Below are 22733 nucleotides of genomic sequence, written 5' to 3'. Positions count from 1 at the left end.
CAGAGAAATGGAGTACACAGCCTTGATCTTTTAATAAGATCCATTACTGTAGCCCCATGTATTTTTTTCCTTCTGACTCATTTTTCTTATAAATCAAAGTCCATCTTCCTAGTGCTTTTTTATGGCAACATGTGCTATCCATTCTTCAGGTCAAACTTGCTCAGACTGAAAGAACTATGAAGATAAATATCTGTAGCATAAGGTCTAAAGCAAAATAATCAACCTTTGGGAATGATTTCCATTGTGAGGATGAAGATAGATACTTCACATCCCATATACCTGCGGCAGGACAAGGTGAGTCACGTATTTGTGGTGGCGAGATCCAGGAGCTGATGCAGGTTGATGAGGTGCCTCACACTGCTCCAGCCATTGCTGAGGGGTGTGTGGGGCAGTTTTGGGGTTGTGGGGCAGCACCTAAAACCTCTGGAGTTCTCTGTACCCCGGCAGGATCCAACTCGGTTTTCTCACTCATGCTGAATGGTCTTTTACAAGTAATCCCATGATGTCAGGGAGACTTTTCTGTAATAAAATGCCGTCTGACAAGAATATGGTTATCAGAATCTGGCCATGCTTGTACTAATTCCATTTTAATGAATACTTAAATGGAGTTGTTATTAAAAAAGTCTATTTCCTAATATTCAATAAATCAAAACTATAAAATCAGTATGCCTGTTGTTGCCACTCTAGTCAAAGCCAGTTTCTCTTGTATTGAAAAGAGTAGTACATACTGTCTCCATTCAGGAGGGATTAATTGTAATGCTTTTATCTGCTTCATAAGATTTATTTCTAATAATGAAAGTAAAGAAAAGTAGGGGAGCTTTAAACATATATTATTTTTTACTACAGCACCCTATATTCATGAGATTTTTCACAAACACAGAATTTGCTTAACCTAAGAAGCAGCTTGTTTCATGAATGAGCAACTTCAAAACAGAATTTTAAAAAGCTTTATTCGTTTCTCTGATCATATCCATTTAATTTTACAAGATGGAACCTTGGGCCCTATATGATAATGCAGAGATACCTATTAGAGCCCACTAAGATTAGTAGGCCAGTCATCTCATGAGGATTATTGGAGCAGGGGTGTGATGTGATTCACCTGGCATGAGTCCCCACTGTTGTGAAACAAAGTTGGACTCACTGTATGGAAAATGGTTTGGATTTGAGGTGGTTTCTCCCTACACATGGAAGAGGGCTGATCTGCTTAACTTCCATGGTGACATTGACAAAAAGGAGCGGGAAGTGTGTTTGTGGTGCTATTTGACTTTGTTGCACATTAACAAAGTATAAATAAAAAGCAGTAAAGGGAGGACAAAAAATAAATGGAATTCAGTTAAGTCAAAAATAAAGCTGCGGTTGTATTGAGAACCCATCAGAAAATTTCTAACAGAGTATTATTTCCTTGGAATTTGCTAAACCTTTGAAATCCAAATGTTTCCCAAGGGCGGGCAGTGTTCAGTTCCCTTCTAGACAACAGGCAGGTTTGCTGATTTTCTACCGTTACGCATGCCGGGTTTCCAGAGTCTCTAGATTTGCTGCAGTCCACCAGACACCCCGATGTGGGGCCAAGGATGCCAACTCCTCCATTACTCTGCAGCAGCCTACCAGGCTGTTTTTACAAATTATGTATTTTCTCCAACCATAAATATTGCTCCTAAAAGGTATACTGAAATGAAGATAATATGACTTTTCAGTAATAGGTCTTCCTATGTCAGCCATTCTGTTTAAACTGTTCAATTTTCAACAGAATTAAAGATCTACACAGTATATTCTACCTCCTGCAGACTGCAGTTGTTAAAAGAAAATAAATCACTTAAACAGGGTCATGAGCAACAAAGGCCAATGTGGGTTCAAAGTTTACAGGTCTCTGCATTTATCAGGTAGAAATATGCTACATTTCACTATTTCATAAAATATCCTTTTATGAAAAAGCCATCAATCTTTGTATGGCCTACTAAAACTGATTTCTCAAATGAAAGAAATGAATGATGACACCAAATCAAGAAATCGTTTATGAGTTTGTATTTTTGCAAGACCACCATGACTTTCACATACGTTTTCAATTTTGGTAAGGATGTGATTATCATGTGGATATGTTTTACTCCCACCATCTGTACTAAGGGATCTGTCAGAACTGTGTACCCTTTCTTGGGCAGTTCAAGATTTGTTCAGGTTTTTTCATTAATCTATAGTGTTTTTTATCCAGTGATAGTTATCATTTCTGTACATTATCTACAGATTTTCTGGGGTTTATATAGACATACATATATATATATATGAACACAGATATCATATGCAAGTTCACATTTAAACTAAAACTGCATCTAGATGACTTAGTTTATCTCAAAGTTTTTTAACATTTCTGTGGAATTATTTTTGTGTGATTTCTGTCACACACTCTACAAAACACCATCTTAATTACAGATTTTTTTTCTGATGTTTACCTACCATTGCCACACTACCAACAGGGATCACCAAGCTCTTTGACCAACTGGACAATTTAGATACCTAAAAACAATATTATATATTCATGCTTCAGGTATTGTAGAACAACAATACACTGGTTTTGGGCAGGACTAATATGAGAAATTACTTTATTTCTCATCTAGTAATGGCAACCAATACAACAGCCAGCATGCTGCACTGTTAGAAGGAAAAGTGATTTCTGTTTTGGTAAATGGTGTGGTCTCCTTTTGTGTCTAAGCAAAGCAAATAAGCTTGGCCTTTCATGGTCTCCAGTGAAAACAGACACAAAAAAATTCAATATGGTTTATTAAGAATAAGTCTCATAAGAAGAAGAATGTATGGGGAAGTTAATCTCAACTTCTGAGAAAGAACTAGACACTTGGGTTTTAAAGAGGAACATTTTTGCTCCTTTTGCTATGGAGTTCATTTTGAAAAAAAATATCATTCTTGCACTGTTTTTTTAGGAAATTCCCTTTTTTCAGTTTATTTAGGAATTATCTTTTTAAACTACTTTTGATTCAGTGATGAAAATACAAAGTTGAAGAATGTCCCCTGCTTCCTTTGTAACTGAGAAGTTAGATGTTTAGTCAAAGAATAGATGCTATCTAAATATGCATTCATTCCTGTCAACCTTCTCTTTTCCCTCTTAGGACAAAGAAATAAAAAAAGGGAAAAGATGAAAAGAATGGAGTTTAGTTGTGCTTTTGGGGAAGAACCTTTTACCAAGTCACACAAAGTAAGTGCTTAATGTGGAGTTAGCATTACAAGAACACAAGCCTTGCTGCACTATGGCTAGCATTGCTGTCTTGCAGCTTTTATTGTAGTTACAGGGTCTTGTATGGCAATTTAAACAGCCTACTCTTGTATGAGCATGCTATGAAATACATCTTGTGACACCACCAAAGACTCTGGAAAACCTTACATACAGGGAAAACATAAACACCTTTCAATGAGTACTTCACATTACAAACCAAACTTCTTCCCAAACCAAAATCTATCTTGTCTGAGTGGACTGAAAGGTAAACTAAATTTCCTATTCATCTGGTGATGGCCTTAGAGAAAAAGTTGCTGTTAAACCAGGCAAGATAGAAAGCTCTGGATTTTATTTTTTTTAATGTGTCTCAGATGAATTGTACTTACTTGAAATTTGGAGGCTTTTCCATATGCTCCTCAGAGCATCCTGGAAAAAAAATCATCACGGAATTCTGTAACAACTCCCTCAGGTGCCAAAGTAATGTCCCCAAATCCACAGAGTGAGTCATGAGAGTTCAGTGTTCTTTGCCTTGACCTCTCTGTACTGTCCTCCTCTGTGGTTCTTACAGTCAAGGCCTGTGGCTTGTTCACACATCAAAAACACCCAAAGTAGCTGGAATAATCTGAGGCCATGTGCCTGAAGTAGAGAGAGCTCATAACCCTCTTTGAGAAGTTGTTCATCACTTAATGGATTCTCTAGCTGAAGAAAAGCAGATCAAGAACTTGGCAGCTTAAGGTGTCAAAAAGGCACTTTCCATTTTAAGTAGAATGGAAGCGTTATCTTAGAAGTGCCTTAGAAACACTTTCCATCCCTTTGAGCTGTATAAAATCTGTGGAAACCTTGTTAAATGTCCAAGACATGGCAATATTTTTCAAATGGCTAAGATAGTTAGATTCCATTCTGGTGACCATCTACACTGCAAACAGTGTGTGTAATCTTAAATTCGAAGAGGAAGTCTCTAAAGAAAACTTTATTAATGCGTTCTGCAAATGCATGCAGTTTTCCAGTGCAGGAGCATGGTCGCACAGGACTGTGTCATACCGTGTCAGGTAGTTTGTTGGGGGATGATGTGGAGGATGATGGATGGAACTCCAGAACAGGCTGCCAGAAGAAGTTGTGCAGGGAAGGCAGGGGAAAAGGAGTGGAAAGGTTCTTCCTTGTCTTTTCTCAGCCACTGTTTGACGTGCCGTGAAATGTGGAGATAATTTCCTTCTTTGATAAAACATTGGATGTTTTTATAATCTGTCATTGATTACCAGATCATAATGGTAAGAAATCTGTAGCTGATCCATGGAATCATGCCATTTGTATAGAGTTTTCAATTATAATTTTGTTAAAGAGTGAAAGATGTTTTGTGAGAAGCACTGAGATACATCTATTCCAAAGCCAAGTGGGAAGCTCATCTTTACAATGTCTTAAATTCCTCTTCCGAACCTAGTAAAGCCAGGGGTTCCACTAGTTAATTATGTCTGTTACACTCTAGTTTCATTAAAACACAGTTATAATACAGAGTAAGTACAGAGTGCCTGTTTTCTCTGTATCTTTCATTATTTAATATGCATTTGCTGAACACTCTTACTCAACAATTCTCCAAGTGGCATAGTCCTTTTTGTGACTCCTTATCAAGAAATCTTTTGAGACTCTAATCATTTCTCTGTGGCTCTGACCCTCTGTGAGAAAAGGTCCTATAAGTTGTCTTGAAGGAGAGGTTTTGAAGGATCTATCCCCTCTCTAAGGTACCAGAAGCACATCAGACCAGCAGGCTGCTATTGTGTAAAAGTCTCGCAAGAGAGCAGAGGTATCTCTAAAACAGCGCAGCTTTCCAGTTCTGAAGAATCCATCTCATGAGGAGCTACACTGCAATTGTTATTCTCTCTTGCTGTTTAATTCTAAGAGCACAGTGATACGTGATGTGTATTTGTCTTGCTCTGTCCTCCAGGACATGCTAACGTGCTGCTGAGTTAGAAATACTTTCTTTAAAAGTACTCAAATGCTGGAAAGGTATTTTTTTTCAGGGTAGCTGCAACCTGAGAACATCTTTTCTTAGGGAAGGGAAAGGTTCAGAAACTTCTTAACCATTTAAATGCACTGCTAGTTTTTGTAATTTAACTTCTGTTTTTAAAGTTGCAGTATATAATTATCTATGAGCTGTGTATTTAAAATAAATTATGTATAATCATAATTTTTTCTTTCTCTTCTGTGGAGTCACCTTTTCTGATAAATCTCAGTTTTTAGGAGCTGTATCTGAGGTGTAGGTGCTAGTCTTCATGTTACTTTTTTGTTGGTTTTAATTTTGCTGTATCCTGTTGTCCTTCTTGCTTGAGAAATATCTTCAGGGAGCTGTGTGAACTTGACACTTGCTGAGTGCAAGCTTCTGTCGGCCACCATGTCATCACAGCAAGGTCTAAACTTATTGAAAAAGCAAGAGTTTTAGATAACTATTTCAGTGTGATACCTCTAATCAGACAGTATTTTATAGTTAATTCTTTAGCTGACTTCTCCACAATCCCTTCTCAGTACTGATCAGAACTTACAAACCTGTAATGTTTTACAACTCTGCTGGATTTAACAGTATTTCATTTCTTGAATCTCCTGTGAAGAATTCCATATAACAAAGCTCCCAGTACCCTCAAAACAGAGAAACTTGCTCTACTTTTCTAAGGTAATTCTAAAAATCATATCCTAAAATTGATAATAATTAATAATGAAGGCCTATAAGAGCCTTGTAGCCAGGCTTTAATAAGACTACACAGTGCATCTCTAGGAGTAGAAGTATGAACTTGAATCCTAAACAAAGAAATGCTCCATGTTCATATACTGAGGATGAGATTCATATTCTCTGTTTAGTGCAGATGTCTGCATGTGATCCAGTTGTAGAAAGAACTGTTCATGAAAGTTAATGAAGAGAAATATATACCAGGGTCAAATCATTTGACTCATGTTAGTAGTCCACTTAAGAATGTCTACCTTACCTTCAGCTTGGTGAAGGGGCAGGTTGACTAACATTTGCTGAAGGGTGATGCATGCCATAAAAAACATGCAGGTTAGTTTTTAATGCAAATCACCAAGAAAACTATCTGCTTAAAGAGTAATTATATGGCTATGCATGTTCCATCATCTGATGGTCTTGAACAAAAGTAGTCAGTTACGTTGCCATGTGTGTTAGTTTTCAAAGTGTCATGTGAAGACTGACAGAGATCACATTTCCTTTTTGCTGCTTGGTCCAGCCCAGAGCCTCTAGAGGTGACAGATCTCTGCAGAACCTCACTGGAGCAGATCACCAAACAGTGCAGGATTTCAAGAGCTAATGGACTTTTATTGCTACAATATTCTTGTCATGAAGGTGATGGGGTTTGTGTTGTGGTTTCATGTATCAGCGTGGTTTTATGTCTAGAATCTGAGCCCTGTTGGTAAGCTTGATACAAAAAGAGACTTCTTTAGTTCTTAGAGATGAGTTGTTTCCAGGTGATAGGCTTCTGAGCGTACAGATTCATATATGCTTTAATGAAAAGTCTGCATGTTCATATATGTAGAACAGCTGGAGTCCAACACTTGCACTTGGAGGGAGGCTCTGCTGTTACTGAGGACTCCAGATCTGAGAAACTCCTGTGAGAAGCATAAAATTTATCAGAGCTCTATCACAAAGCAGATGGGTTAGTCCAAGAGAGTGACACCTCTAACCAGCTACAACCCTTGGCCAGTCGCAGCTGGGTGCTGCTGTTGGCAAAGCTGCATTTTGCTCTGAGGGCAGGGTGCAAGCGCTCTGCTTGCTGTTGTGTCTCTACTCTTGGAACTGTTAGGTGAACTGCAAGTGCTTGCCAGAGGGACTGTGTCTCAGACCACTGTAACCCAAATATGAAAACCAGAATAACTCAGCCGACTGGGTGAAATTGTCTAGGATGTCTGTATATTACTAAAAAAATAATATAATGTAATTATTTCCCTCCTTTTCTTTTAAGGAACACACCTCTGTTCCACATCTGGGGTTTTATATCACATCTTCATTGAAGCAGATTTTACAGGCTAGTTATAAAGTACTGGAATGTGGTTTATATTAAATGTATACGTGCTACTGTCATTTATATATATATTTATGCATGCATTGTTTAGTGAAGCAGAGGGCATCTAACACCACTCTTACAATTAAGAGATTCAGTTCCATACTTAGCGTTGACAATTCAGGTTTCCTCATGGCTGCCTTCTAACATTTGTGGAATTTAGATTCGTGTGAATGTTACGGCATGATTTGGGAGTGACACCAGGGGTCACATCATGGCACTGCAGTAAGTAATCACAATCTCTCATGGCCACCTTACAGGAGGAGCTGCCTATTTTGGAATTCTGGTGTTGCCCTGGAAGGTCATTGCCCTGAAAAGTAGTCAGGCCACAGGTGCCAGAGGCAAGTGCCAGGTTTTGAGCGGGACTGGGAGTCATGGCAATCTGACAGGCATCTGTGGCAGCTGTCACTTTGCAGGTCCTTGGTCCCATCGAGGTCCAAGTGGAACTGCCGTTACCAGAAACCCCGGTCTGGTGTGCAGGCGGGATACACCTGACCAGCTGGTTGGCAGCGCCTTGCCTTTTCAGGAGGCAGGATCTTGTGGCCCCTGTGACATTCCTATCAACAATAACCCTTGAATTAAACCCAGCATTTCAACAATGACTTATGATTTTGAAGGCTTCTTCTTTGCTATCTCTAGCATGGATGTCCAAATGCAACAGCCACTCATGCCTCCGCATTATCCTGACAGGTGGTGCTATTTTTATTGTCGTATCTGCTTCATTGGTTGAAAGGTGCAGGAGCAGAGCCCTCAAGGGCTGTGTTCTGGATGTGCCCATCTCCAGGCCCTTCAGCAGCAACTTGGGAAGGTCACATAGTTCCTTCGCCGAATGTAAACATTACTGGTAGCACTGAGACATCTACGTTAACAGTTTTAAGCAACGTATGACAAAATTTGAAGAGACAAAATTTAGACCCAAATGTTTGGAAATACTTGAAGGTTAATTTCACTTCAAAATATTTTTAAAATAATTTTTGGTGAAGATTTTTTTTTCAGTACAATATAGTATAAAGCTTGCCTCCCTATTTTTTGTGTTAAATGTATGTGTGCATGTTAAAGTTTTCTAGTGGCACTGAGTCTATTTTATGTTGTGCTCTTTAGAACATAAGACATGAGGACTTTTAAAAGCTGTTGTTTTTCTTGACTTCACCTTCATTAATCTTATTTAGTTTCTGTAAGGGGCTGTTTTGTGAGCTCCACCGATGGGTAATGTTTTCTTTTCCAAAGTTCATGATTCTTCTATTCAAATCACTAATTTTCGCTGTTACACTCCAGTGGTTTAGTGCTTCCCAGGCCTCGAGGAATGAGTTTAATTAGCAATGCTGAATAAATTCTGCGACATGATTCATCTTTCTTGTCACTTGGATCTAAGTAACAAAAATGCAGTTTTAAAATGTATTTAAAAGCCTTGTGAGAATGCCACCTTCTGTGTAACTGGCAAAAGATTTGGATGTAAATTTGGAAAAAAGGGATTTTACCTGTGTGTTATCAATTTAGCTGAGAGATACAGGATTCAGTCACTTGTCCTTGAAGTCACTGGTATGTTGTTTTCAAAATACTGAGCTATGAGCAGGACTTGGCACGCACATTCCAAATTAAAACTGTGCATTGGACCTTTTTTAGATTAAATAATTGACTTGGCAAATTTCAAAACTATCCCAGATTTAATGTAGTTTAATTTGTCTCTGGCTTTTTATATTTTGAACAGCACATACAGAAATCCATTAAAGGAAAAATGTCATTCTCCAGTGACCCTGACTGTTGCAGCGCAGAGGTCCAGATTTTGTTGTGTCCTGTTCTCTGAACCAAGAGGTATATTTCTAAGCCCTAGTGTCATGAGGGGAAAATAGGGAATGCAGGAAGGGAAACAAGGAGTGAACTCAGGAAAGTGGGGTTGAAATTGAAACCTTTGTTTCAAGGTGCCCCAGTAGGCACTGCCAGCACTACAGAGAAAAGAGCGTTTTGCCATCAGGTCCAGAGCATTTTACACCATTAATGGACGACAACTCACAACAACTGCAAGAAAAATTAAATGTAGTTTTCCAGAATTTAGAAAAAAGGATAAAAATAGTTTGTAACTTGCCCATAAGAGCTGTAAGCTAAACAAAGCTGAACTGCCTGGCTGAGAATCCCAAGTAAATGAGACCACTCCCTCTACTCCAGCACATGGAGCACTGTGAATAAAAAATATGGATTGTTTAGTGCCTTCCTCATCTGGGCACAAAGAAATTAAGGACAAATTGTGGCTGTAGCCAGTTCCCTGAATTTTGTCAGATTCAGACAGATCCCAAATGTTATTTTAATGTAACCCTAAAGGAACCCCCTTGCTATTAATGTTGTATTTATTGCAGTTACACTGACCCTAATGAATTTTTTAAAATGAAGTTGACAGATGTCACAAATATTTTCAATGCAGTTTAACATCATTAAGTGTAACCTTTCCTAGAAAAAAAAAAAAGGTTCTGTGAAATGAATGTAGGATAAGTGCAAATGCGAAGTCAAAGGTATTGCATATTACTTAGTACACAAAATAGATGTAAGGGAATAATTTTTGTGGAGCAGCATTAAAAGGTTCGCTCTCCCATGTCTCACCAGTACATCTCACCTAGTAGGACAAGCTCCTTTCAAAGGAATCCGTTCGTGAATTTAGCGCTTAGGTATTATGTGGAGTTGGATCTGCCTTCAGAACTGAATTCACTAACCTTAGCAACATTTTCCCAGATTCACTTTTTATTACTTTGCTCACATGTGATAGCCTAGAGGGCTAAGCAAAGCCTCTGAAAAAGAAGGGTTATTCCACTTCCTTGGAGATATGATCCTGTTTTATACTAAGTTTGCACAGTTTTTTGCACGTGGTGGCCCTAGTTCTGCTTGGAACAAGGGCAAAGAATAAATCATAGTTCTTCACATTGTATGCAAACTTGTGAAGCAGAGGAAATACATCATTATAATCCCGGCCACCAGAAATACAAAATGAGTGATTTGAGGACTGGATTCTACTGGATTCCAGTACTTTATAAGCTTTAGAACACTGGTAGGGTCCCCAGTTGGAATATAAATAAAGCAAACCCTTCCAAAGGTTTATAGGACTCTACTTGGTGCTCTCTTACTGCCTTAATTTATGATTGTTGCAAATTCACAAGCTGTGAAATGTGTTGGTCACAGAGCTGATGGCAATAACTTCAGAATATGAATGAGAGCATCTGGGTTGTTATTTACCTTTGTTTCACAAAGTCAGCTTCTCATCTTTGCATCATTTAACCTCAGAAATATGGCTGGGTTAGACAGGCATATGGAGCCTTCCATGGAACAGCACGTTTGCTTTCTGTAGCTTCGTTAGTGTCTTCTGTGAAAAAAATACACTATTTGTTTTCCCACCACTGTGCTGTTCCCCTACAAGAATACAAATCAAATTAATGTAAATAAAAACAAGCAGCATCTTCCCTCTGTAAAAGAAATAAAGGTACTGGGACTCAGAAGTTCTTTATTTTATGTTGACTCTGTAGTGATTTGGATAAAATGAATGTCCAGACAGCAAACCTGTGTAGCACTCAAATCTCATTTAAACCCGACTTTGCACACTTTCATTACTGCATAAAAATTTTGCTTGCTTTTAGTTCTAGATTTATTTCTCTGTGCCTGACTTCCATGCCTTTGAGTTTCAGTTTCTATATCTATAAAATGGGAGAGAGATGATAAAGCTTTTCACATATTTGGCAGTTGCCATAAGTTTTCCTTGGGCTGAAAACTGGTATTGGGTCTTGCTATTGTTCACCAAAAATGGGAATCCACCGTAGACAGTTACTGTGTGCTAACGCTATTTTTGTGCTTGATGTCCAGAATATTTGAGATTAATTCAGGAATAACTCTCTGTAATTTAATGGTCTGTGTAATGTGGGAGTTCAGACTTGGTAATGACAATGGCTACTTCAAATTCTATGCCCCAGTAGGCTTTTTTACCAGAAAAAAGGAGAGAACTTGTATGGTGATCGGTGACTCTGAAACAAGGCGCTACCGCTTTGTGATTTCCAAATCAGGATCATTCTTTTATTGTGATGTGACTGGATAGAACATCCCAGGCTGCACTTATGTGAGAAGCCTCTTGAGGCTGAATTGATGGGTTGATAAAAATTAAACTTAAAGACTGTTGTCACCATATCTCATTTTCTGTTTCCACTTGACTTTTGGCAGCTCTGCAGAGTTTATAGTAAATATTATTTGTGATGGATCCCCTTGCTTGGCTCATAATGTGTTTGTGGAGATAATTTCAACTGCTTGAGAACTACTCGTGCTGCCCAGTGCCTCCAGGCCTCTTGATACAACACATAGTAAACACCGTGTTAAGGACTGGGCAACTCTAAGGGGATGGATTAAGGCTGAATAAGATGGAAAGATTTTCTTGAAAGAGACAAGAAGTTTTGCATCCAGTGAGAAACAAAACTGTTTCCTGTTAAGAGAGAGAACAGATTTTGTCCTTTGGTGTGGAAAGGTTAAGATGAGGCTAAACATTGTTTACTGCTGTGAAGAACGACTTGTGAGCACAAACACAGGTAACCCGTCAGCTGCCCAACCGCTAGGGCTGCTCAGGCACTGTCCATGGAGGCGGCTCTTTGCAGGTGACCAGTCCAAATCCCTGCTTTGCACTTAGAATTTGTGGAAATCCAAAGGAAGGAGGCTGGTGCAGCCTGGAGCTTCTTGTTCTGTCACTCCAAGCACTCGAGTTTGTTAGTTGTTCTGCATTGAGTTCAGACCAAACAAACACACAACGTTGATTCATCAGTACCTGTTCAGTGTCTCTAGTGCTTTTTGAAGAGCTCATTTACAGAGATGTCAGCTGGATGTTAATTTATCATACATAGGATTTGCTTAAAAAGCCAGGTAATTCAGTTAGAAAACTAGTCTTCCTCTCGTCCTTCTGTCTGGTCGTGGTTTGTTTATTTTACACCGTTCTTTTGAGTTTTCAGGTCAAGCCTGGAGCTGGCGCTTTCTGGGGTTTAGATGTTGAAAAGCTCTTTGATAAATGATGTGAGAGGAACTCTACAAAGATTTTCAAGTATCTTGAATGGCAGATGGTTTTGAAAAAAATTTAGTATTAGAGATGATGGATAGTGTTGAGTCCAGAGTTTGTTCTCCCCAAGCAGAGTCCAGAGAGCATGCAGCAGACAGGTTCCTCAGTGTCATTGTTTTGTCATGCTTGATGTGATGTGGAGATAGCTGAAATACCTCTATAATGTGCTACTGACAAATATGTGTGTAGTGTATCTGCCTCTATATTTATTTATATCTTAACCTTTTTGAAAATATCGATCTTCAGTATTCTGTATGGTTCTCTTTTACAGACTGTAAATGGGTGTAGTTCTAGCTTCATCTCTTGGTTGAGTTTTTTTGGTTTTTCTTAGTTGTCACAGGACATCATGCTCAAGTGGCCTATAAAGAATATCTGTTATTTATATATATCATTCCAGCTGCTGAATTGCTCTTCTTTTAGATGTTAAGGATCTCACTTGATTCTAGGCAGGCTTCACAGTTTATATTCATGGCCGGAGCACACCTTTTTTTAACATTTCTTTTTGTGTTTTTCTTTTTTTGAGAACTTTAAAAAGGAATATTTTGCTCAGCTGGTGGGTGGGTGATTCTAACTTAGTGTTTCATTAGTGTATTATGTTTCTGTTTCCTCTGCTGAATGCTAGAACTGGAGTTGCAGAGAAGTTCATCCAAGATTCTCTGTCTTTTATTGTACGATTAAGCTCCTAACAAACTTAGGTAATGTATTTCTAATTTGGATCCGTGTTCATTTATTCACCATTGAAAGGAAAAATTCACAAGAGAGGCTCAGCTTTATGTCAGTGGTTTTTTCTAAGGTTTCCTCAGCCAGTGAGTTCCTGGCCACCGCAAATGGCTCAAGAGTCTTTCCAAACTTAGTGACCTCAGGTAATACAGAAAATTCCATTCTGGAGCCTGGAATCCTGTTAGGCTTCCTCTGGTCCTCCATGGTACCACACTGGGCCCCAACTTTGTCCCTAGTGCAATATATGTAAAAACAAATGTAATCCAAGCAAAGATTAGATTAATCTTGATCCCATTGCAAACTTAACTCCACTTAATTTGGCTACATCTGCTTGCGATAGTGGAGGAGGTTGGCTAATAGTCTTGCAAATACAATATTCTGGAAACTTTCTGTTTGCTCCTTTTTCTGACTATGTGATACCAAATGGACGAGCAAAGGTGATTGATTGTACATAAACGTAAAGCAAACCTTTCCCCAAGCCTATTTCAAAAAATCCTGATGCTGCTAGTCACATCATCAGTTTCCATTTAAAATGATACATTATTTATGCATTAAATTAACGATGACCTTAACTTAGTGATGTTGAATTTGTGATCAGAACTGTAAAGCTTCAAATTCTTTCCCAGTCGCATCCAAAACACAGCTGTGGGTTTCTCACAGTGAGGACTGAACAAACAGAAAGGTCCTCGTGAAAACAACAAGCCTGGCGTGATGCAGTATATCTCACTATTTTGCATAGTGGCTTTTGTAAATATCTACGGATTTTATCTACAGTTTATAAATAACTATTGTACAACAACAGCTGCGGCGGAGCGGCTCAGATTATGCAACCGCTTTCAAAGAGCCTGGACTAAAGTCGCTCAGTTGTGGTCAGGTTGAAAATTTGTTACCTGGGAGTTGAGAAATGAGCCTGGAAGAGGCAGGAAATTGCTTCACAGGGGTGATTGGGACCTGGACAGTCAGGAAAAGAGTTGGAGCGGGCGGGAGTTCTGCCCGAGAGACCTGTGGGACTGGTCGGTGCGTTGGCAGCGATGGAGCTCAGCGCAGCAGCAAGGTCTGCAGCTCATCAGCGCTGACATCCAGTAGGTGTCATCGCAGCCAACTGGGATTATCAGTCACAGAAGGCAAGGATGATTTGTCAGGGTGGGAGAGAAGGAAACCCAAGTCAAAGGACACCATCTCCAAGCTGTAAATCTGTGAGCACTTTTGGAAAAGGATGCTTCTACTTATAATTAGATTTTTCCACATACGAAAACTGTGATTTCTCATCAGCAGCCTCATGCATTTGGAGACATCTGTGTTTAGTTCACTGCAGATTAAAAGAAGTAAAAATGAAGTAAAATTTTCAATCTCTCCCTATGAATTTGGTTAGATTAAAAATGAGCATTTTTTGTGTGTAAGGGAAAGGTACAGTCTACCTAAGGTAGAGCTTAGATGAGTTATTATCAGAAAGGTTATTTTAATCTGGAGGGGTTGATCTACAAGAGGCAAATATTGCCTTGGAGAAAGTAGTTTATCGTGGGCCATAAAGCTAGAATCATAGTGGTAGGTTCAGGGTTATGCTTTTATCTTAAAGGGACTTTTTCTTGTGATTTGGCTTATTATACAAGTCAGTAGGACTACTCACAGGCGTAAGAATAATTCATGTGAGTTAGAAATTGCAAGTGTAATCCATATCTTCATTTGTGGTGCTGGTGACAATGTTATAAACCAATATTTAAAGTATTTGAGACTTTAGGTGGCAGGGTTATACACTACACAAAATTATTTATTGGATACAATGTTTTTTTGCTCTTGTGACAACTCCTGAGTTCACAAGATTATGGCTGTGGTGTTTCTAGATTAGTCACAGTAGCAGTTATTACGTTATGTGTAAGGATTCAGCCTATTCCTTTAGAAAGTTCCTCAGACATCTTGAATTGTCTTTTAATTGAAAACCAGGAATCAATTCATATGTGTGCCTTCAACATCTTTTAAAATCCAAATTATTCTTAGATAGATGATCTTTATCCATTCAGGGCTTACCTGGGTTAGCTTCAAAGTATCAGCTTCTGTATGTGTTATTCAAAGGATTGTATGTCTGAGGCTCAAATCAGGTGTTTGGGAAGGCAATGTATTGCACCCCCCCCCCCCCACCCAGTGTATATCGGTGAAGAATAAAGGGTGTAGATTCTCTTAAAGCACATTTTGAAGTGTTTTCCTCAATACTTGCACAGCTCCAGACTGTAAACTGTTTAGACGGCCTTTCAGTATTGTGTTCACAAGCAGTGGAGAGTGCAGCAGAAGAAGCCATACATGATCGCTGCAGATGAGTTATTCGTGTTAATATTTACTAAACAATACTACCTAAAACAGAGAGATTATGAGCTCAGTTTAGAAAGATATTTGGCGTGCAGCACACCGCGTCCAGTACCCCCGGCAGAGGCACAGAAACACGGCACGGTAGATAACAGCTCCCTTTGGTCTCCCTAGAAAGTGCTGGGACTACCCAAGCACTTAATGCTCTTTCTGTAGATGTACCCTGATGTACCCTGAAATAAAACTCCTGTGAAATAAAAATAACAAGAATAACTTAAATCTATACTTAGGAAGTGTTGGGCCAGTTCCACAGAGTAAACACAACTTTAAAAACAAGTGTAGCTATTGGCATCAACGCAGTCAGCCCTTGCTGTGGTGATACAAAATCCATTCTCTGCAATGCTGTACTCTTCAAATGAGTTCAGAACGTGGTCTCACTAATTTGAAAATACGTCTTTTTAGTTAAGTATCCTCTTGCATTTTCTTATTATTGGCACTTCCTCTGATTGCTTTCAGTCTATTAATTGCAAACAGATACTTTCTGTCAAAATGCCTTTTACTTTAGGAGACATGAACAAAGCGAGAACCCATATAGTTTCCACAGGAGGTGTAGCTGTGATCTTCTCTGAGTCCCAGGAGACAAGAATATTCTCCTTACCATGGTGAAAATCCTGCACATAGTGTGAAAATTCTGTACATAGAATGAAAAGAGCTGCCCAGGTCACCGATACCTATTAACCATGGAGTGAAATTTGTGTAACTGATCGGTTTTCTGCAGACCAGGAGGTAGCCATGCAGTTTTGCTCTTGTCAGGGGGACCTAAAACCTGCAGTTCCATCAAGGAGATGATGAACTCACTCCCCAGAGCTTTTGAGACTCCTGAGAAGCAGCTGCTAACCCAAGTACATTTGTGGGCTTACATGTCCTGAGCTGCAAGGCAGAGCCATCGCTGCCCACTGGGGAACACCACTGGTCATCAGCTGCCAAATAGATTTGACTCCATTCACCACCACTCCTTTAATTATTTAACAGTCACAGTAAACAGGTGAGTATAGAACAAATAAAACAGCAAACAAATGTGATATCAGATGAAGTAATAACATCCATAGAAAATAATTATACATGTATACAAATGATTTATTGCTTATGGATTACTTTGACTTAGGTCCAGGTGAAAATACTGTAAATCCTTTATTAACATATTCCTGTCTGAATCTTTCTGTGTAGTTTTGTTTCAAACTCCCTTTTCCAAGCCTTGAATAGTGTATTTGGGGTGGCTTTTTTCTTAATGTTTTGTCACGGTAACTAAAATAAATTCTGATCCCTTCCTGTGATACGAATAGAAAAATGTACGCATTTCTTAAAAGTCAAGTATTTACATATAGCTTTTATATGATTTCTGTTTAATGGACAGTGTGATTAAATGTTCAAAAGAACCTCTTCATTGAAATAACACTTTAGTTTATTATTGGTTGGACTGGAAATCTTCCATGTGGTGCTTGCTCAGATCAGCTTCCTCTCTGTGTTGATCAGTAGTCTATCTCTTAAAACTGAATTACTGCTCTAGTAGCTGTCATCCTGCCTTTTGACTTTGATAACTCTTCTCAGCTCAAGAGATAAAGATGTTGGAGAATTTCTTGTACATTGCAAAGATTCTTTGCAAGATTAAGTTGACCCCGTACACCTTGGCTTAAGAGTTTTATATTCTCCTGTAGAAATGCTGAGGAGGTAGTGAAGGACTTGTTCTAACACACGTTTGTTGAATAATGCATGTTAGGAAATAGAATTACAGCCAATGAGAAACAGTTTGCACAAACAGATTGACTTTGTAATGTTTTAAAGTATATTTTAAACCTTTAACCAATGGGGATGCATGCTCTGAATTTCAGAGGTTTTTAAGCAGCAGATTGGAATACGAAGTTAAAATATAAAGCTTTGAAAACAAGTTAGAAATCCCTTTAGATCTGTCTACATCCATTTTTTTCCTTTTCTCTCCCTGTACGCTACCAATGTGAAATAGTATTTGGTGGCAAACAAATAATCCAAATTCTGATATAATCCAACAGGAAAATCTGTCAGAGACCACTGATGGAAATTAAAGCTCTGCTGGTACAGCTGTCTGCTCAGTACTTCCAAAAAGCTGTACAATGCAGATACAAAGAAATCAATATAAATGATATTTTTTGATAATTCCCACATTTCTGGGGATTCCGAGATTAATAATCAACACCTTCTCCCCCGCAAAAAAAATCTCTCTTGGGGCACTGTAGTTGCTTTAAAGGTGTGTCAGCCTCAGTTTAGGAACATGGTCAATCCTGGCTCTGGATGAACCTGCTTGAGCAGTGGGGTGGACTAGATGACCTCCAGAGGTCCCCTCCAACCTCAGCCATCCTGTGAAGACTGAAATGTTACTGGGAGCTGAGTTGAAATGTTCCATATATAAAAATAGCCACTCAGTAGATATGTCCTCAGATTAATTTGGTCATTTTTTACTATTGTTGTGTTCACCTGCCCAATAAACCTGTGCTATCATTTTATAGTTGATCACATAGTGGAAACTTACTCAAAGCAAGACCATTAGTTCAGCCTTCCAAAATAAAGAACTGGGTTTGTTGGCTTTTAATAATCCATTTGTAAATGGCTGTAAAGCATAAAAACATCAGTGGCCCAGGGTGTTCTGTGAATGTCACAGAATGCTGTGTCTTTGCCTCTCTAGCGCTGAGCTGTAGACCAAACACTTGTGTGCTGAACACTATGGGTTTTTTAGCAAATACGAGTCAAAAAACAAAAGGGGAAAACAACAGGGAAAACAAAACCCTTTATATATTTATTTTCAGGAAATTGTCTGACCTTGGCTGTGCTAATTAGTAGTTCCAGAAGAAAAACATTTTAGTCTTTGATCCTACTCCCCATGGAGATTATTGTTATTTGCAAACATCAGTCTTTGTTTGTTCATTGATATATACATACAGTATAATTCTTTTTTCCTTGGTATTTCAAAATCCAAATCATCTAATAGGATACATATTACACAGGTACTGCCAATAGTCATTGTTTTGTAAGCATTCATTTTCCACATTCTCATTAAAAGGCTTGCATGATTTTTGCCATGGAAATTCCAACTTAGACTGGATGGCTCTTCTAAGGCAGGATTTTATTATGATTTTGGAGTAGAAAATAAAACAAGCACATTGTAATTTAGTTAACTGTTTTTAAAGAGATGCAAATATCTGAATTGCAAGTGCTTAAATTCCTGAGTTCCTGATATCGTTGCTGATACCAGGTGAAATTCGTTAAGCTTGGAGAAGGGTGTTTGAATTGAGAGGCTGAGTAAGAGACCAGAATTGAGCCTTTTGACCGGGAAAGGGAAGGTTTAAAACATGCCTACACGGGGACGGCAGCATGAGCAGCACAATAAGCACAGCCTCTGCACACACTGTAAATCTGGTGGTGGAAGACTCAGCAAAGGCTGCGAATTCGAACACTTCTCTGAATTAACTGGAGCAGGGGAGGAATCCAGTCGGTCATGAACCTGTCTCTGTTTCTCCTTGCCGCCCCAGAGTCTCTGAGAGTAAGTACTGTGTGACAAGCTGTCCCTTTGTCTGGGGTTTCATTTGTTGGGGGAACAAAGGTAAAATTCTATTTAACACTCAGTCTCGGGTTGATAATAGGTTCCTTTCCCTTGTTTCAGGAGGTTTTTTTATTTAAGGCAGGCATTTGTTCCTCTCCTAAATTTCCAAATGGTTTTCAGGGATGAAGATAAAAAAAGAATTGTTCCTATTGCACTGAAGGGGTTTTCCCCCTGAGTACCCCAAAGACAGGAGACAAAATACAGCAATTCTTTCTGAAAAAACAAATGCCGACTCTCGGCAGAGCACAAACGAGGCTTCATCAATCAGGAGCCTACGAGCAACAGCATGAGGCTTACACAAACAACCACCCGCGCTTGCACACGTACTCCGAGCTTCTCTCCTCACACCAAATATTTGCTGCAAAACTTTTGTATCATTCAGTTATCTGCCTGCTTTTCGAGAGAACGTTTCTGGGCAGCCTGCAGGACTTCTGCAAAACGGATTCCATTTTACGAACTGCGAGTGCTTAAATTAATGCAAAATTAAACAAGAAAAGGTTGGTTTTTTTTACAGTGATGTAGCCTCACTCTGGTATTGCTCAATAAAGTGAAATGAGGATTTAGCCTCTGTAGTGATATATAGTATTTACTTTAGTGTCATATGTAGATGTGGCTATCAGGAAAACAAAAATAAAAGGGAAATTGTTGCAACATCTTTTTCCTTTTACAAAGTGCAGTTAAGAGTGATGTTATTTCTAATTATTTTAGACTGAGATTTCTCAAAGCTGCTCAACATTAGCTTTATATTTATCCTACTGCAGCTTTTTTTTCCCCTGAGAAATACAGCTGAATCTTAGCATAGTACCATGGCAGTAGAAAGTGATTAGAAAATCCCTGCAGCTGGTAGAGAAGGGAGCGGACACTCCCTACAATCTCCCTTCTGCGGTTTTATTAATGGTCATGCTCAATAAATGACCTCATCACATAGTGCATATTGCAAGTGAGGGGGTTTGCTTGGAGCTAGAGGTGTTCCTTGTGGCCTCGAGGCAGTTTGGGGAGACAGCAGTGATTTAAACCCTTAGGTTTCCTAAAATTGTGTCAAGCGCTGCTCTGTGTGACAAAACAGCCCGCAGTCCGGCAGCAGGAAAGTGAGTTAAGTCTGTTACTCGTGCGGGCAGGTCAGTACTGTGTTTTCGGGCAGTATTGCAGCAGCAGAGTTAATACCAGTACTAAATCCTGAGGGGATCTCAGCTGTGTCTGTCACCCTTGGGCAGGGACCAGGCCTTTACTCTCAGATGAGCTCAGCGGTCTCTGGGATCCCCGGGTGGGAAGTGTAGGCTGAGATCCCGCTGTAGATAAAACAGTGCTGCTACTTGTGGTTTTAATCACCTGTCTCATGGTACCTCACGGTAAATTTGATAAAGAAAGAAACAGCGACAAAGAGCAGCTATAGCCAGTTCCCTGTAGTTTTGGTTTTCAAAACACTTGTATCGTTTCTTTGGCAAAAAACGGGGGAGTGGTAGCGGCATCGAATGAGAGGGAGAACTGAGCCTGAAGTGGAGTTTCCTTTTGCCAAGAGCAAAGAAATTATAAAAACAAATTCTTGGCTGAAAACTTAAAAGGATAGGTTTGGAATGTTATCTTAAAGGACGTTACAATCTTGGAGCTTCCAGTCATACCCCAGATAAAACACTTTGTTTATACTTTACCCATTTCACGTACAATGGCTCCTATGGCAGGTGAGCTATAAGTTTTCATCCTGGCTTTGAGTGACATGTAATTTAATTAGAGGTTTCCTTTTTTTTTTTTTTGTATTTTTCTTTCTATAATCTGCTGGTTTTATACATCACACACATGATCTGCATTTTTGCAGCAAGTACTAATTGAACTGTTCAGACAAATTTCATATTATAGTTGTAGGATTTATTCCCTTTCAGGGGTGAATGCTGAGGAAGCCAGGGGAAGCAGTAGAAATATACAGTATTTACACCAGTATGACCTGGAGCAGAATCCAGAAGAGAGTTTTTAGTAACGTGTTTACTTTAGATTTTATCAAAGAATCAAAGACTTTGATTTTAGGTTTTATCTTTTTGGGTCGTCTTTTTTTTTTTTTTTAAAGAAAATGAGACTTGGAGAGTTGTCTGGATTAAATTCATGTTCCCATTTTTATACTGATGAATTGTTAAAATTGTGGCATTTCCAGAAATATCCCTACCTTCATGACCGAGAGAGATCACAATTTGCATAGTATTTAGCTTAAGCAGTAGTTAGTTGAAAAACTCACTGTGTCGCAGCAAGTGCTGAACACCCCTCTTTATTGTTGAGAACAACACAAAGGGCTAAATTTTGGGCTTGTGGGCTTAAATGATAAAAAGAGGGTACAGTTCTGGCTTCCACTGAAGCTGATAGCAGAGCTGCTGTTGACTATGCTGGCAGTGGTTTCGCCCTAAACAGTGAAGCGTGGGAGAGTTGCAGAAGATCTGCAAATGTTTTTGAAACCCGGTACTAACTTTGCTTCTCCTCAGCGCTGAGGAAATAATCAGATTTCTCCCTTGAATAGACAGCATTTTCGTTTCTTTTAATTCTGCTTGGTAATTTGGTAGTACCTGTGCCTACCAGCGTTGAGGGACTACAGAACAGAAGGTGTGGTCTTTTTAAATAAACTTGTGTTGTTTTTGTGGGATCCACTTGATGCTTCACACTTTTGCTTTAGCAATTAAAGTGACTTGTGCTGGCAGCTGGAGTAATTGCTGAGCGTGGAATAAAACTGCCTGTTTTCTCACTCCAGTTCTAAAATGTAAGTGGATTCTTGCAGATCTAAGCTGAAATACATGGATAAATTTTTGTTGTATGCAATAAAAATGGTTTATATGTTTTCCTGATGCTTAAATGTGCAGAAGACACATTTAACCATTATTGAAAGGTAAAAATGAGAATGGGGCAGATTTGAAGGCAATAAATTTTAGCTTTATATCCTATTCTTTCTTATGGTTTGTTAATTTTTTAAGCTCTCCTGGTGCTTTTTTCAGCTCCCCTTGAAATTAATGAGAGCCAGACCAAGTCCTAAGAGACTTTTGTAGGCATTAAAAAAGATGAAATGCACTTTCCTTGGAGATGTGACAGAGCTTTAACTTCAGATGTGTCTTGCTGAAGAGAGTTAGGAGCCATCTACTGGTGCAGGAGGCAGGTACCTGCTCTGAGGGGTGGCAGAACTTTAAACAAACACCAATAAGTGACAGTCCTGTCACTACCTTTGTCACAATTTCTGCCTGTTTCCTCACTTGAACATTGTTAGAAAATACGGCAAAGACACGAAGCTGGCCAGATTTGTACCGGATGTCGTTGGAGACGGTAGTGCCTTGAGCATTTTCATAGTGGTCACTCACTTGGGAAATCAGCAAAGCCCACATTTTGAAGGTCAAGTAGAGAAAGGGACGACAGCACATTACTTTGTGAATCTTGTCTCACTCGTCATTTTTGTCTACTACGAAAGTTCTTTTTTTGGTTCGTGGCCTCTTTTTCTACAGTTCTGTCTCAGAAGGTGATGGGAGGATCTGTTTTTAATGCAGCATACTTGAGGAAGATAGAGATGCTATTTAAGCTTTGTGCTGTTTGACGGTAAGAATGAGTTTCAAGAATCTTTTGCACCAGTTTAGTTACTAGCTGTAGGGTTAGTTGTATCTCTAACAATCACACTGGGTGAGTTTTCCTCCAAGGTTCCCTCGCATCCCTTTGTTCACATTGTTATCAGCACAAGCAGGTTTTGGTTGACAGCGGGAACACTAGAAAAGCCAATTC

The 22733-nt window shown here is 39.1% G+C and overlaps 1 protein-coding gene across 1 annotated transcript in view; it reads left to right on the top strand.

Moving 5' to 3' along the window:
* The first annotated feature begins 18800 nt into the window (after positions 1-18800).
* Positions 18801-22733, top strand: part of WT1 (WT1 transcription factor) — a 65679-nt gene continuing 61746 nt past the window's right edge. The window contains exon 1 of the mRNA XM_065838855.2: positions 18801-18935. The gene's annotated coding sequence lies outside the window, so the exon portion shown is untranslated. The remainder of the gene's footprint in view (positions 18936-22733) is intronic.

Source organism: Patagioenas fasciata, chromosome 5 (assembly GCF_037038585.1).
Source record: "Patagioenas fasciata isolate bPatFas1 chromosome 5, bPatFas1.hap1, whole genome shotgun sequence".
Taxonomy (NCBI): Eukaryota; Metazoa; Chordata; class Aves; order Columbiformes; family Columbidae; genus Patagioenas; species Patagioenas fasciata.
This window is presented reverse-complemented; position numbering and strand designations above follow the sequence as displayed.